The 17,905-nt window shown below is 39.1% G+C and overlaps 1 long non-coding RNA gene across 4 annotated transcripts in view; it reads right to left on the reverse strand.

Annotated features, from left to right (window-relative positions):
* LOC140630423 (uncharacterized) overlaps positions 1 to 17,905 on the reverse strand; it is a 60,021-nt gene that overhangs the window by 13,558 nt on the left and 28,558 nt on the right. For 3 of the 4 annotated variants that reach the window (XR_012028195.1, XR_012028194.1, XR_012028192.1), the window contains 2 exons: positions 8,560 to 8,770; positions 6,529 to 8,262 (listed from right to left, as the gene is read on the reverse strand). This is a non-coding gene — a long non-coding RNA (uncharacterized lncRNA). Of the gene's footprint in view, positions 1 to 6,528; positions 8,263 to 8,559; positions 8,771 to 17,905 lie in introns of those variants that run through there. The other variant, XR_012028193.1, reaches the window with a different exon arrangement.

Raw genomic sequence — 17,905 nt, forward strand, 5'->3', positions numbered from 1 at the left:
TTCATAATCTAAATCAGTCTCCTTTAGCAGCAGAAAGATCTTTTTTCATGACAAAACAGAAGATGACATTCATTAGTGCCTAACTTGCATAAGCTACCTTAAATTTATTGGTGCTCTTCTACTTATCTGAGTAAGGATTCCTTTGTCTACAGCTATAGGAAAATTCCAGTTGTACTACTTAAAAATATAAATTGTCACTTTTATCAGAACTTTTGGCAGTTTACTTTATTTTGGAAGTAAAACTGGTGGTTAAGGTTTTAAGACTTCCAATGGGCGTTGTTTCAATCATATTTAATAGATGCCTTGGATCGTAATAGGATTATGTATAAGCTTCTCTGCTGCAGAAAAACCCCACATTTCCATCCATGTCCTGCTAGGGAGGTTTGTGGGGAAACCAACCTCTGTGGTGGTAGATACAGTTAAATGTATCCTATTTCCTGCCAACTGTGGACAGACTTAAAACCATCCAGCCTGTTTGCTCATCATAATAAAGGGCTATGTGTGATTTTCTTAAAAGGGGCAAAATGCTTATATCATTTTGAAATGTTCCATAAGCCATTTTAAGCCTCTCCACCTAAAAAAGAGCCCAGTGAGTGAGAAACCTAGTCTTACGTTAAAAATCTTCTGATTAGAACTCTTCTTTTGTTGGTCAAATGTTGTTTTCAGTTTATAAGAACCTGTCTCGGATCCGTCTGAAAAAACTAAGTGGTTGCTATGTCATCAGAGGTGTGATTTTTGCTTTTTTGTTCCCTCCTACCATCACTCATGCTGGTTAAAAAGAAATAAAAACTGAATATACATAAATTTTGCAGTGATGGTTTTTGTTAGTTTCTTTTTGTTTTGTTTTTTTCCCTGACACTCAGATGCTTTTGGCCTGGTGTGACAGGAGAATTACCCAGCAAGAGCTATTTTGGCAGGGCAAAATGGCACTGTGATACATGCATCTATGTAGAGCAGGAGGAGAATGTGGATGTGACCTTGACTGAACCTGACTTGGCTATGGGTTGATAGCCAGATCTTGAAAGAATCTTTCTCTAAACCTTTCTGTGTCTGCATAGCATCTCCAATGCCTGAATTCACATTTTTATCTGTTACTAGTTATCATTTATCATAGGTGACAATATTGAGGCAAGCCTTGGATATGACCTGGAACGAAGGGAGCACTGAAAATAGTACCACAGTGGTGTGGCCTATGAAGGGGAAGAAGTCTTGTACTCTGATAACAACAAAAATAAATAGTTATTTTCACTCTGGGAATTGTGGGGAAATCTGGGATTTAAGGTAGAGGAAGAGAGAAAGCTACGGATACTTTCTAATTATATATATATTTGCATGGAGATTTTAGAGTATTGATCAGCCATACTCTCAGATGTAACTAGGCTTGACAAAGACTGCCAAATTGTCAAAATACCAAGTTAGTGGGTCAACATGTAGAGTGCAAGTTATAAGTGACTACCCACAATTACATCAAGTACAAAGATTATTATACATTTCTCATTACCTCCAAAAATGTAGATACAATAAATCAATGTGGGCAGACCTGAGTTTGGCCACTAGATCTAAATAAACAAGGCAGATGCCAGGACATGATTACCTGAGGAATAAATTTACCTGGTGAGGTCTGAGAAGTTTAAATCACAACTGACACATGGAGATTTTTATCAACCAATATCAGCTGCCCAAAGCCTTGTAGATTACTCACTAGGTAATGCTCCCTTTAAAAGGTAGAGCTGATTTTAAAAATTATATTAAACAGTCAAAATTTCTTTTCCCCCAGATTTATTCAAAGATATCCCTGAAAAGCAGGGTCTGATCCTTGCTAATGCTTTATTCAGGTTTGGTCTCCATCTGACTGGTTCCAGAATATAGTCTATCCCATTTTCATGAAGAGCAGCTATTTACTCTCCAAACTATAGACATTAGTTTACAAATCTGAGCTGCTGAGGATGCTGTCATCTTGTGAAGATGTGGACACAATAAACTATCCCTCCCCTCAGCACTAAAAAACAAAATAACATGTCTCCTGAACAGGAAAGAGGTACTACTAATAGCTTGGCAATCGAACACACACTATAATTATTTTTTCAGGAGATGAACTGCCACACTGAACCTGTATAAAAGATATTTGTCCAGGGCAAAAAATTTAGTCTACGTCCACAAAACATAGTTGTTCTGGTAAAGCTGACTTGACATTCCTTGACATGAATGCATTTGCACGCCTGATGTCAATTACTATGATCTAACCAACTGAGCTAACTAGGCTAGTCATGGTTATTAATTAAGCACCCATAAATTCTACATAGAGATGAGCTTTTAAAGTCTATCAGTGCCTTTTTCCTGACTTGGAACAAAAAGCTCTACAGTAGATTAAGTCAAGGGGTAGGATCAGAAATAGAGCTACAGTGTAATAGGTTAGAAGTAACATTCTAGGGGTTTTTCTTTGCCATGTAGTCAAACTTTCCATAAAATGTCTCTCTTCTGTTTTTCCTATTTCCCCAGGCAGGGAGTGCTCCAGAACTACTGCTTGGTTCAAATGCCAACTTCACCACTCTCTTGCTGTGTGACCTTGTGCAAGTTACTGTGCCTCAGTTTCTTTCTTCTTCCTCTTCTTTTTTTTTTTTTTTAGATTTGTTTATTTATTCATGAGAGGCACAGAGAAAGGCAGAGACATAGGCAGAGGGAGAAGTAGGCTCCATGCAGGGAGCCCGACGTGGGACTCGATCCTGGGACCCCAGGATCACGCCCTGAACTGAAGTCAGATGCTCAACCACGTCCCCTCAGTTTCCTTCTTTAGGGAATAATAGTAATCCCTATCACAGAGACTTGCTGTGAGTATCAAATGAATCAATACTATTGGTGTCTGCCTACTTCTCGTGTCCATGTTGTTAAATGCAGTGATCAATTCTTAGTTTTCTTTTTATTTGATCAGCACAATTCAGCACAGTTTATCACCTTCTTTTCCTGAAACACTCTTCTCTTGGCTTGCAAGATTCTTTGCTGTCCTGGCTTTTCTCCCTCTTCACTGCTCCTAAGTTCTCATCTTTCTACATTGTCCTCCTAAAGTTCTCATCTCTCTAATCCATAAATGCTGGAATGCCCTAGAGCTTAGTCCTTAGTCTTTTTCTCTTCTCTTCGGTGTTTTTAGACTTCTTCATGAAACCCTCCAGGTTCATAACTTCATAAATATCTATATGGTAGCTACTCCTCAATTTATAACTCCAACCTGAATCTCAACCCTCCTTAACTGTTTACACCTCTAGTTGGTTATCTATCAGAGGTGTAAACCCCTGATCTCTCCTTCCCACACCCGCCCCCCAAAGTTGCCTCTTCCACTGTTTTCTGTCTCAATAAATGGCAATTCTATCCATTGAGTTGCTCAGGCCAAAAACCTTGAAGTCATCCCTGACTCCTCTCTCTCTCTTTTTCTCTCATTTTGTATCAATTTCATTAACAAATCTATATTAAATATATATTTTGAAACCAATCTCTCAACACCCTACTGATATCGTCCCCTTCCAAGCCTGTCATTTCCCACTTGGATTATTGGAACATACTTGTACTTCAGTCCATGCCCTCCTGCAGTCTTACTCTCAACATACCAGAGTGATCTGTTAATAATCTGTCACAACCCTCAAATGGTTGATCCCAGGACCCTGGGATCGTGACCTGAGCTGAAGGCAGACATTTAACCGACTAAGCTATCCAGGTACCACAGCAGCATGCTTTGTACACCCTTAGTAAATGTTTGTTGAGTAAGATGAGGGGTTCAGTTTCTGAATTCGGAAATCTCCCCTTCAGAATGCCAAGATTAGAAAACCAAGGTTCTTCAGGACCAGGTCCGTGATTAAAGCTTTAGGGATGCCTGGGTGGCTCAGGGGTTGAGGGTCTGACTTTGGGTCAGGGCATGATCCTGGGGTCCCGGGATTGAGTCCCACATCGGGCTCCCTGCATGGAGCCTGCTTCTCCCTCTGCCTATGTCTCTGCTTCTTTCTCTCTCTGTCTCTCATGAATAAATAAATAAATTCTTTAAAAAAAAGCTTTTCAGAACAAAAGCAACAAGGATAGAAATTTATAGGTTAAAACTTACCCTTCTTCCATTCTAAATCTTTGTTCTTGGTCCTGGGTCTTTTTAATTTAACTTAATATTATGATAGGCAATTTTAAAAGTTTAACTTTGTTTTTCACCATAGAACTTGGTGTTCAGGGATCCCTGGGTGGCGCAGCGGTTTGGCGCCTGCCTTTGGCCCAGGGCGCGATCCTGGAGACCCGGGATCAAATCCCACGTCGGGCTCCCGGTGCATGGAGCCTGCTTCTCCCTCTGCCTATGTCTCTGCCTCTCTCTCTCTCTCTCTGTGTGTGACTATCATAAATAAATAAAAATTAAAAAAAAAAAAGAACTTGGTGTTCATGTGTACTATAAACAAAATTCAATATCATAGCAAGTGATAGATATGTCCATGAAGACAATCTTTGTCAGATTGGTTCAACAAATACAGAGGTCTAATATGTGCCAGTGTGCTAAGTGTTAGGAATTTGTAGATGAATATTACTTGGTACTGCCTTTGAGGAGCCCAACAATGGAGAACACAGACATGTAAATAATTGCATTTTAGTACAACCTAGTAAATGCTGTAATGCAACCATGTACAAAGCTAGAGATGTAGCAAATAGGAAGGAATGATTAACCTTGGGAGATTGTGTGAGATGGGGAAGAGGTTAAATAAAGGAAGGCTCATAAAAGGTTATGCACAAGCAAAGATTTTCTGTATGAAAAAGAATAAATAGGAGTTACTTTGGTAAGTAAGATGGGGGCTGGAAAGGGTGAGGCATTTCAGATGGAAGGAGCAATATATGCAAAGACAGAGAAATGTATAACAGTATTGTGCATGCAGAAAATGACAAATAGTGTGGCATTTTTGAAGCACAAAGTGTGTGTGCGTATGTGTGCAAAGTCATAGAACATGAGGCTGCAGGGCTTTACATCCAACATTAAGAGCTGGTACTATATGTGGTCAGTGGGGAGGTATTCAAAACAGAAGCGCGGCTCTAAAGCCTACTCTTGCCTACTCTATTGGGGAGTATATCGAAGAAGATAAGAGTAGAGGTAAGGTGTTTACTTAGGTGGCTGTTAAAAAGTCTGGGGGAGGATAATGATGGCCTGAACCAAGGCTGCATTCCTGGAGATGTGGAAGAAGAGAGGCACTTGGAGATATTCTTAAGACATATAAAACTCATTTGATTGATTGCATTTAGGGGGCACGAGGTAGGCAAATACCAATTTGCTTCGTAAAGGTACATTTCCTGTTCCCAGATTCTAAATGAGCTGGAGACTCCTCATTTGCTGAGAAGGCATTCTGAGAACAGTAGCTATGGTAGGACTCTCTACCCCGCAGGCCCATGGTAGAGTAGGGTCCCTTTGGGTTTCACTTCCAGAACTGAATGGTTGGTTTCTAAGGCAAAAATCTCCAACCTGCTCTCTAAGAGTTAGAGGGAGTCTCAGAGGTCATTTAGTCCAAGCTTCTACCTAATACCTTGAACCATTTCTATATGGAAGTTCTCACACAGAAGATCATCCAGCCTCAGCCTAAAATCTACTTCCAATCTTGGGATTTGCCACTCCTGAAACCAGCTCCTTTCTACCTCTGAACAGCTCTATAGAAAGCTTTACTCTTCACTGAGCCAAAATCGGCCTTCCATTCTTTGGTTCTGGTGATAGCCTTTATAAGGGCCATACAACTCTTTTTTCAAGAAGTCTTCTCAGGAATTAAAGATGACATTTGGATTCCCCCAAGTCTCCTCAATTCCAGCTGCCCTTATGGGGCTTGGTGTCGGCAACCCTTATCACCTCAGTCATGCTGCTATGGACAAGCATAAAATATCAATGCTCCTCTTAGGAAGCAATGCCAACAACCGAACATAATACTGCACGTGTGGTTTGGCCACAAATGCCCAGTGGTTTGAACATGTGTTTTCATCATTATAGCCCGAGGTTCTTAGTTTTTGTAGCAGCCAAATCACTGGCACCTGCTGAGTTTCTGGTCACCAAAACCATCCAAACTAAATCTTTCTTATCCTGTCACATCTTCCTCGGTCAGTCCTGTCCACTTCAGTTGATTTTATTTTTTTTTTAAGATTTTATTTACTTATTTGAGAGAGAGAGAGAGAGAGAGAGAGCGTGCACACACACACAGTGTGGAGAGGGGCAGAGGGAAAAGGAGAAGGAGATTCCCCACTGAATAGGGAGCTCAACTCGGGGCTCAATCCCAGGACCTTGGGATCATGACCTGAGGAGAAGGCAGACGCTTAACTGACTGAGCCACCTAGGCGTCCCTCCACTTCAGCTGATTTTGAGAATCTATGTGCAGGAATTTATATATATATATATATATATATTTATAAATATATATATTTATAAATATATATATTAAATATATATATTTATATATAAATTTATATATATAAATATATATATTTTAGTAATAAAGAGACAATACAATTTTTAAAAGATTTTTTATTTATTCATTCATGATAGAGAGAGAGAGAGAGAGATAGGGGCAGAGACACAGGCAGAGGGATAAGCAGGCTCCATGCCGGGAGCCGGACGCAGGACTTGATCCCGGGACTCCAGGATCATGCCTTGGGCCAAAGGCAGGCGCTAAACCGCTGAGCCACCCAGGGATCTCCAGGAATTTATATATATTCCTGTTAAATTTCAACTTCTTGGGTTTGCAGTCCCAGAGTTGGTCTGTGATGAAAGTCAACCAATCTAAGACTCAAAATGATATTAACCATGCTCTTAGTTTTGTGTCATCTGCAAATTTGATTTCCTTGAGGTTTGCCTCTAATCGCATCCCCTCTACACCTTTATCTTTTATCTTTCTTGTCTTGTTCTTTTCCTAAGCCTAGAGGAGCTTAGAAACCTTGATTGTTCTGTTGAAGCAGCTGATATGGCCCCACACTCTACTGCCCCTTAACCTCTGCTATTGTTGCCACCGCCCTCTTGTCATCCCTGGTGCAGGCGCTGACTGGGATATCTTTGGGGTTTGCCACTCCTCTGCCCATGGCTCACTCCCACACTGTTGCTGATTTTGTTGTCATTCATTTTGCTTCCAGTCATCTTAGTACTTCCTGTGCTCCCACAGGCCCTGCACTCAGATGGGGAAGCCCTCTGCCTCTAAGCATTGTAATTCTTTAATTATACACCAGAGAGGAAGGCTTACCTTCTGTGTGTGTGTGTGTGTGTGTGTGTGTGTGTGTGTAAATACCCCCGTGCTGCAGATCCTATTTCTCTCACCCTATCTTTAGGTTTTTATAGGCTCTCTAACTCTCCACAGGATTTCTTCAAGGCTGGGACAAAAGATAATATAAGTTGTAAGCAGCAGTCATGAGCTCTATCAAGGGCTTGGCGTATAGTCAGTACTCAGTACCCAGACTGTAATATCCCAAATCTCTACTTCCTACCAGCCTTCCACCAGTGTCCCTGGCTTGAACTAGTGACCTTCCACTAGCTACCCAAGGTGAATCCACTCCACCTTCCATTCTCTCCTTTTAGAGCACTGCCTGAGGAGTTGAAGAACATCCCCCGCCCTTGTCTAAGAGTCATTGTCCTAGAAGTAAAAATCACTTCTAGCTCTATGCTCTCTCTTTGTGGAGTGTCTGTCTCTCCACTCAGAGTTTACATAGGTGACTGTAATATGCTTGAATTTGGAGGCAGGTTCCAGAATGCTCACTATTCCCATCTATGATACTCACATCTCTTTACTGAATGTTGTGCCTCATGCAGCCTAAGAAACTCACATATGGAATTTTTTCTTTTCAGATCTGGCCCTAGTCACCCTAGCGGTTATGACTTAACCTCTCTTAGCATAGCTATAAAATGAGGAGAATAATACCTTTTCCTTCCTTAATGTTTTTTTTAAGGATCCAATGAAATACTATATGTAAAATCATTTCACAGTTTCTAACAAACTGTGTAAGTATTATTATTTACTGGAATCATCTATGGTCCAATTCGGCTGTAAGAGTCTAAATTAGGCTGCTGGAAAATATGTGACCAATGCAAGGAATAAAGTTAGTCCCTTGGGGGCTACAAGACTGTCACAGGGTCAGAATCGCCAAATTTTAGAGTAGGATGAGGCCTAAGAGATTATTTGGTCCAGCCCCCTCATTTTGCTGATGAAAAACCAGACCAGAGAGGAGTTGGAGACTTGCCTTGAGATTTGCTTGGGTCAGAGGATCTGCGGAGAAGTAGCAATCCCAAAGCTGGAAAAGAAGAGAGGCTGGCCATCAATCTGAAAATCTGTCCTGCCTCTCCCTAGGTCAGGGACCTTTCTACCAGGTAGAAGTTTATTTTTTTAAGATTTTATTTATTTATTCATGAGAGACGCACACACAGAGAAGCAGAGACATAGGCAGAGGGAGAAGCAGGCTCCATGCAGAAGACCGATGTGGGACTCAATCCCAGATCCTGGGATCATGCCCTGAGCCAAAGGCAGATGCTCAACCACTGAGCCACCCAAGCATCCCCCAGGTGGATGATTTTTTAACCTTTTTCCTTACCTTTGAGAGCAAAGTCAGGCTTCCTTAGGCTCACAGGCTCCTTGAAGATTCACTTGTGTCCTTTTATCGAATGGGTTTCCCAAGCAAACAGAACCATGTTGTTGTTTGTTGCTCCGTTGCTCTGCTGTGCTGGGAATGAAGGCTCCACTCTTGATCAGCCAGGGAGTCCAGTGCCAAGCCTCTGATATATAGTGCGGGGACTGCAGGGCATCTGAGTTGTAACAAGAACAAGATGAGCTTGTGGCCTCGGGCTTGTAACCTGCTCCTCAACCCACACTTCAAAGAAAGTTATTACACAAGAGTTAGACTAAATCAAACCAAACTGCAATGTTTGCGCACTGTGGCCCATTTTCAGATCTCGTTGTATCTCACCCCAAGTCCTTCAGAAACCCAGTTGGGAGCAGAACAAAACGATCCAATGATAATTTAGTTGTAGGTCTTTAAAAATGAGCCCAACTGATTTATTTTGAAATTTCAGTTAAGCATGATGTCAAGAAAATCTCTCTGGCTATTTATCATCTTTTTTCCTCTTGCATAGTCTGAATAGGCAGGATAAAATTAGAAACTGGCTATTCACATGCTTCCAGTTTTTGTTGTAAGCTGATACCGTTACTAGAATATCAGAACGTTAAGATGTTTTGGTGGTAATTTTCTGCCCAAAGAACTAACTATATCTATCTATCTATCTATCTATCTATCTATCTATCTATCTATCTATCATCAATCATTCATTCTTTCTTTCCTTTCTCTCTCTCTCTCTTTTGAGAGGGAGTTGGGAGAAGGAGATGGAGAGAGAATCTTAAGCAAGTTCCACACCCAGTGTGGAGCCTGATGTGGGACTCGATCTCACATCCCTAAGATCATGACCTTAGACAAAATAAAAAGTTGGACACTTAACTGACTGAGCCACCCAGGTGCTCTCATGCCATTTGCTTTCTTTATTAGGAATGTTATACAGCTGCTATGGGAAGAGACATGATAGATGATGTAAAGTTATACAATTCACTTTGGTTAGACCTACTACTCTCACTTTTTCTAATCACCACAACCTAAAAGTACAAAATATTACATTTTTTCTTTTTTAGCTTTGAACAGTGGATACAAGATCCGTAAGGCTTCTGAATCGTCAAAGAAAATACACTTATATTCATTGTTCTCTAGTGTTGAGTATCTATTATAGGTTGGTTTCCAAAACTTCATATGGTAAATGTGGTAACTCTCATTTAATTTAGTAATTGAACAGTTGAAACCTGTCCTTCTTAGCCATTTGCCATACATTTACTGTGTGTACAGTGAAGCTTTTAGAAAATCCTCTAGTTCCAACCATGAATCATTACAATGTCTCAGAATCATGGAGGATTAGGGCTAAGAGAGAGTGTCAAGCTGTATGAAAAAGGAAACTGAGACCATAAAGCCAGGTGATTTACCCAAGGTCACACAGCCAGTTCCCCAGGGCCCTGGCTAAAATTCAGGTTGCTGTTCTTTCTGCTTACATTCCATATGAGGCACCTCACTTATGAGACTGAAATTCAAGATCAAAGCATCTTGCATAAGACAAATATGACCTGTTTGATCACAAACCCAAGGCCATTAAGTCAAACACAACAACAAAAGTAGTCAAAGCAAGTAACCAGCCCAGATGGGTGGAATGAGAGGCTGCAAAGCTCAGGGAAAGTTATGATCTGAGACTGAAGGTAAGAGGGGAAGGGTATTCTTTTAGCTTCTGTGGACTGGACATCTCTACGGTTCAGGAATGGAATATTTCCATACTTCTACATGTTATTCCAATATTTGCGTTCCATCCTTAGGTATCAGAATGAAACTTCAAGATACTTTGCTTTGTAAAAAAATAAAAGACTGAGATGCCACCCTGGTTATTCACTTTCCAGCCTATCCAGCATCCTGCCCCTTTCTGTGGAGGTGCTACCACCACGAATCTTCTGAGGCAGAAGGTTAATCAGTGCATCACTTAGTCTTAACTAACACCCTCTGCACCCTCACCCCAGAACACAAAGAGTATCACGCAGTTACTGCCCTGAGGGAGATGACAATATGTTCAGAGGTTTTTAGGGGATAATAGCATCTTGAGAATAATTACAAATTTCCATGTATGTGGGAATATCTTTTTTTAAAGATTTATTTATTTATTTATTTATTTATTTATTTATTTATTTATTTAGAGGGTGCGAGCAAGGAGAGGGGCAGAGAGAGAGGGACAGAAATATCCAATTATCAGAAGGGTCCATGACTTAAAAGAGGTTAAGATTAATTAGTCTATTTTGAGAGACAAGACTCATTTACAGAATCAGCATGATGAGAACAGTGTATAAACACATTTATGGGATCAAGGTGGGTCAGCGTGACACAGCTTCCAAAATGAGGTGAGATGTTTAGGTAAGGATTGAAAGGTGGACGTTTGAATAAGTATAAGAGAGCAAGTGTGCCTGACTGGGGGAATACAGTGGATTGGAAACTAAAATGTATTTAATAGAACACCTATTATACATTAGGCACCTTATTGCATATGATCTCATTTAATCTTCGCAAAAAGCCACGTTACAGGTGAAAACATATTCAGGGAAGCAGGGTAGCCTGTACATGAGAAGGAGATTAGCAAAGCCAGATTTAGAACCTAGGTCATTTGAACTCAAAACTTTTGCTCTTGTTTTTCACACTGACCTAACAGTAGCTGTAGCAGGAACAAAGTAAAGAAAAAGAAATGAGCATGGCAAATATAAATGAGAGAGGGATTATACTTGATTGAAATGAAGGCTTCCTGCTGAGGGACAGGGCTTATATGGTAACAGTAGAGCTAGATCCTATCAGGCTAGGATAATAACTAATCTTTATTAAGCATTTATTATGTGCCAGTCATAATGCTAAGCTCCTTTATCTCATTTAATCTTCAAAATAACCCTATGAGGAGATACTGTTATCATCCTCATTTTGCACTTAGTGAACCTGAAGTTATAAGTAATCTGTCTGGGTTCACACAGACTGTGGATGGCTGAATTGAAATGGGTTGAAATTCAAATCTAATCTGTTGGACACCAGAGTCTGCACTCTTGAAATATGCTTAGAGAATTAACATTTTAGGCATATTCAGTGTGCCAGATACTGTGCTGAGTTCTTTATAGGCATCCTATCATTCAATCTCACAGAAAACCTATGAAGGAGATATCATTATTATTTCCTCTGTTTCATAAATAATAAGTTACAGGTGGGGATCCCTGGGTGGCGCAGCGGTTTGGCGCCTGCCTTTGGTCCAGGGCGCGATCCTGGAGACCCGGGATCGAATCCCACGTCGGGCTCCCGGTGCATGGAGCCTGCTTCTCCCTCTGCCTGTGTCTCTGCCTCTCTCTCTCTCTCTCTCTCTCTCTCTCTCTCTCTGTGACTATCATAAATAAATAAAAATTAAAAAAAAAGTTACAGGTGGATTGAAGCTCAGGAAGGTTAACAAACTAGTCCAAGGTCACATAGTTTGGAAGGGATGGAATCTAACTCAGAACTGTTTGCCCAAAAGCAGAGGACTAAAGGACATTTCTTTAACTATTCCCTCTCCTCACGCTAACTTTCTTATCTTCTCCTTGGTTTTTCATGTCTTTCTGAGGGTCTTCTATTGCTTCAGATTGTCATATACATTGACTCAAATCACTATTAAAAGAAAGCCTGGGGTAAATATTTGTTGTAATATTGTAAATGGAGGTAATCGTGATTAAGACCTCATTTATTCATTAAACATTCATTGAGTTCTACTAAGAACTGTTCAGGAAAAAAAAAAAAAAGAACTGTTCAGGATACTAGAAATATAAAGATACTAAAAACAAAGTACCTATCTTCAAGGTTTGCATAGTCTTATGAAGGGAGATAGACATGTAAGCCAATAATTGAAACGCAGTGTGATAACTGATGTTACAGAGGTAGGGATAGGGACAGTAATATCAGAACAGCGAGAAGGGGCACTCAACTCAGGATGGGGATGAAGGCATTGGAGGGAGTTATGGAGGATGCCCCATAAGTGACACTTAAATTAACTATTTTTAGCTCAATTTTCTTGCATGTTTTCTATATCCAATAAGCTGTTTATGACATTTTGAAGCTGTTAAAGATGGTCAAATACAATGTCACTTAATTGCATTTTCTTACATACACAGTCTTTCTCTCACGTTACTTTTACTTTTTCATTGCACAACTGCTTTCTTTAACTTAAAAAGTCAACACAAGGACACTGGTTTGTGAAAACATTTGCTGCTTGCAGGGCTTTTGTCTGCCATCAAATGGCTGCTCTTAGGGAAGGCTTTCAATGCTTCCTTATTTGACCAAAGTAGCAAGCCCAGCACTGAGTCAAGACTATGTATCTCTCATCACATGTGACTTTTAGACCAAGAGACATGTCCAAGGTCTTTCTGTCTGTATTATTTTTATATTAAAAAAAATCCTTATTGCCATGTAATGTACATATAATAAATTCAACCTCAAGTATACAGCTTAATGAATTTTGACAAATGCATATAATTGTGTAATTACCACTATGGTCAAGATACAGATATTTCCCAAACCTGAAAAAGTTCCTTTGTGCTTTTTTGCAGTCACTGGATTAAGTCATAGTGAGGACCTACAGTAAGCAGTTGTTAAAGATATTCAGTGCTGGAGAGAGCAGGACCAATCTAAGAAACCAAGACTTACCAAGCACTTTCTAGATGCTATTCAAGCATTATTCTTTTGGAAGAGGAAACTGTGGCCCAGAGAATTTAATAACTTGTTTTTTAAGGTCACTGAGCCAGAAGATGTGGAGCAAGGATTCCACCCAAATTATGGTTCTCATAATACCTCTCACTCCTAATAGAGGGAAAATACAGAGAAATATGGGAAGCCAAACACAGAAGACTAGATACTATACTGTAATTCTATTTACATGAAATTCTGGAAAATGCAAATCTAGTGATTGGAAGCAGATCATTGGTTACCAGAGGCGGGGGAGAGGATTAACTATAGAGGGAGACAAGCGAATTTTTTCAGGTTATAGAAATATTCTATACACCTTGATTATAATGGTAATTATACAACTACATACATTTGCCAAAACTCATCAAAATGTAGAGTTAAAATTGAATTTTATTATATCCAAATTATACCTCAATAAAGCAAATTTAAAAAAAATACAAAAAGAAGAAATATAGAAAGATCTTGGAAATATCCCTTTAAGTCACAGCAACCACATTACCTTTAAAAATGTAACTTCTATCATATTGAGTAATAAAAGTATAGAAATATTTTTTTAGAAATATTTTTTACGTAACTTGATGCCAAAAATTTTAAAATCTGACAAAAATAAATGAGTGTTCACTATGATGTTGAAATCAAATCAGCAGGCTCTATTTTCTTGCACTTAAATGAACTATTCAATATACACATTTCTGAATCCCTTGCAAATATCTGGTGAATGGGGGTCTGATTAAGCATGATCCAAAAAGAGCTTGCAAGTAAGACTGTTTACTAACATTTCAATTTCTATGCCTCATTTATTAGACTTAGAATAAAAAGGTGAGAGGGCTGTTTGGGATTGTCTTTAACCTTGATGATATTTCCACTGAAGCAGCATAATGGCTCTTAATTGCTTAAGTGAAGAGAACATGTTGACGTGTCCTTCTTTGGGCTAAGAGCTTAGAGCCTAAACCATTATGCTAATTCAAGCATTATATACACCAAAGTATTTATGGGACTGACACAAGTGATGTTGCAGGTAAAGGGCTGTGAAATGGTCTGTAAACAGAGAGAATTGATTTGAGGCCCAAAAGCAGTGCTGTTAAAAGTCACAGCCATTGAACAGCCAACCCTACAATTTCTATCCAGATTGTCAAACTGGGTCAGACAGTGTCAGCCGGGCTGCCATTAGAGATCAGATGGGTGGTTTAATAATATGTAAACCAACCACATAAACAGGTAAATCTCATGGTAGAGGTCCATACCCGTCTGGGGTGTGTGTGTGTGTGTGTGTGTGTGTGTGTGTGTGTGTGTGTGTGAATTTTCATTAGGAAACTTCACCATGCCACATTTAATCAAATGTTAATGCACTGGTTTTTGGCAAAAGATAAACTTCCAAGAGGTATAAGTTAGATAAGAGAGCAACAATGCAATGCAATGCAATGTAAAGATATTTAGGGAGAATGCATCTACAATCAGACAAGAAGAAAGGACAATCAGATCTTTACACTTGACCTTTGAGGCTTTCAACACCATTTGTTTTTTATGTGTCTCTTCCTTTAATAGGATTGTACATTTTTTGAGCCAACCTCAAAATAATTATGTAAGGCTCCTTATCACCTGCATTGCTAGCATGCCTCACTTCGAACATTAGAAAATGTAATTGATTTCTTTAAAAATTAGGTTCTATATATACAGTCTCCAAAATGACATCTGGATGGCTTAGTTCCATCTATGATTTAAATCTGTGAAAATCAGTATTACTCAATTGTATAGTCTGATTTTATAAGATTATTATGGAAAATTTCCTTCCATTCCAAGTTAAAGGCAGAGGAAGAGATCATAGTTCCCTTCCTCTCCTTTCCCAAAGAGAACAAAATAAAAATCTGTAAACATATTAGGAGGAGTAGAAAATGATAATGAAGACTATGGACTTTGAGTTTCAATCACTACTCTGCCATTTACTGACTTTGGGCAAGTTATGCGATCTCTCTGGGCCTCAGTTTTGTCCTCTGTAAAATGGGGGCATTTGACCTGACAGGACTATAATGGGGAGGATTATGCAAAAAAATGCTCAGAAAAGTGGCCCAAAGTAAATATTCAAAATGGAACATATTACTGATACATATTTGGCCTTATAAACTTTTGATTTATGCCTGCTATAATTTATAGCTAAGTAAAATTTTTTTCTTTCTTAGGGTTCACAGAAATTATTAACATTCTCGGGAGTTTATGAGGTATGTGTGTATGGTATTTAGGAAACAAAACAGCTCATTGTTCCCTCCTTTTTTCTCTAATGAAGGTTTTCTGCCATAGGATTAGGTTCTATCACAGGAGGACATCTCTCATTTGATTTCAATATTGGAGCTGCATAAGGTACTAGTCACCATGAATGGAATAACAGTGACATCCTGTGCTAATTGATATGGATCAGTTAAATTCTTCAGGCTCCTCTTTTGGACAACAACCTCGAGGATGCTTTTCCTCTTATTAGATTGGCATCTTATGTTAATTTGCTGCTGTTCCAAGCCAAGCTTTTAGTGTAGAGCTCTGCTTATATTGGCTAGTAGTTTTAATTAAAACATCTTTTTCCAAGTATACACCTGCTCAGGAAATTTTGGTGAATTTCAGAATCATGAATGATGGTATTTAAAATTGAGACAGCATGAAATCAAGACATGGTTTAACCATTATATGACTTTACTGTCCTATGAACTTTCTTTAGAATGTACATTAATTAAAAGATAAGATTTTGATTTAATTTTAATTACCTGATTAATTCTAGGAGTAAACTGTATTATGGTATTTTCTAAGGGTTTAACACGTGGGATCATATCAATGGTTATACAGTTTATAGTTATAAAAAGTTTCTGTTTTAAAATTTCTCATACACTATAAATGAGTATTTTACAAAATATTTTTTTAGAAAATATTTTTTAAATGCACATATGACATTCCTTAATTGTAGATGAAGGAATTTTTCTAGTTTCTGTCACATTTTTGAGCTAGAGGTTTCTTTCAGTCTTTGAACATACATATATTTGTTTCAGAGGTACTGTCATTAACTCTGGCTGAGGAGAAAATTCAGTAATAGGACCAGAGATGATCTCTAGAGAGGTTATTTTCTTTCAGTCCTTTTCATAGGCAGGGTAGTGCCCAATCATCCTGGACCAATAGGGATCTAGCTTATTTATAAAGGTAGCAGTAAGATTTCGTTGCCTTACATAGTAACCCAGAGATTCTATAATCCAGGCCCAGCAGTTCCTCAATGAAGTTTAAAACAAATCAGAATGGTCTCTCAAAACAGTGTTATAGATTATGCCCCTCCTGTCCTCTTAAGAGGCAAAGTCAAAGAGATGTACAAACAGCTTGAGCTGGTTCTCTGATTCCCTTAGGCCACAGAGAAAACCTTTAAGTCTATCAGGGATGACAAATAGATTTCAGCATGAGTGTCAATTCTGATAGATTAGTGGGAGTTGCCTGAAGCAGTGTTTGAGGACTTGAGGTTCTGTCCAGGATCAGCAGGAAATTGTGCCATGATCTATTAGCAATGCCTGCCGTGGTGAAGGGATGGAGGACAGGAGCAGGGGCCCCATTTTTGCTAGGATTTGTCATTCCAAACTTATGTTTGGAACTTATATTCTTCCCTGTTGCCTATTTCTCCTAGCTGAAGTTACTTTGAGGATAACAAACCAGTCCTTGGCTAGGTTAATACAAAGTAAATGTTTCTTCCACCTGTATGACATAATAAGATTTTCTTACAGATTTGGAAACATCCTGGGAACTCTTTTTTTTCTTCAACAAATAAAGAGTAATAGTTTCTTTTGAGAGCCTGAAACTTTTACTTCACTGAACACATATATTGAGCACCTACTATGTACTAGCATGTGCCAGGCGCATATGGGAAGCCTTAATATGGGCTACATTGCTCATTCAAAATATCTTTATTAAGTTAAAACAAATGAAAATCCCCTGAAGTCCTTACAAATGTTTCATGCTTAATAAATATGAACTATTCTTCCTTTATGTTTTTTATATGCAAGATTTGGCTGAACATGTCTGAGCTCTTAACATCCCTTCACCCCTCTCACGAGAAGGAATATGGAAACACCTGACTAGGAGTTGAGAGATGTGCTCTCTTATCCTTGTTCCATCACTAACAGATAGTGGGACTTGGGCATGCCCCCACCACCAGCCTGTGCCTCCATTCCCTATCTGTAAAGGAGAACACTACTGACTCCCTAGAATGTTGTGGGACTGTTCATGTAGTAAAGGAAAACACTCAGAACAAAAAAAAGTCTTATGCTAATGCTTTCTGTATCATCAAGGAGACTTGACGATTGTTTAAAAATTGAACAAAGGAGAAACACAGGGACAAAGAAGGAGATCACTTAAAATATTATCTAAAACATTTATACATTATATTTTAAAGTCTTGAAAATACAGAGTGCAGGAGGAACAAGAATTTGGCCCAAGTCTGAATATATTAAGAGTCAAACAGGCCTGAGTTCTTCTTTTTTTTTTTTAATTTTTTAAATTTATTTATGATAGGCACACAGGGGGAGAGAGAGAGAGAGAGAGAGAGAGGCAGAGACACAGGCAGAGGGAGAAGCAGGCTCCATGCACCGGGAGCCTGACGTGG

Source organism: Canis lupus, chromosome 3 (assembly GCF_048164855.1).
Source record: "Canis lupus baileyi chromosome 3, mCanLup2.hap1, whole genome shotgun sequence".
Taxonomy (NCBI): Eukaryota; Metazoa; Chordata; class Mammalia; order Carnivora; family Canidae; genus Canis; species Canis lupus.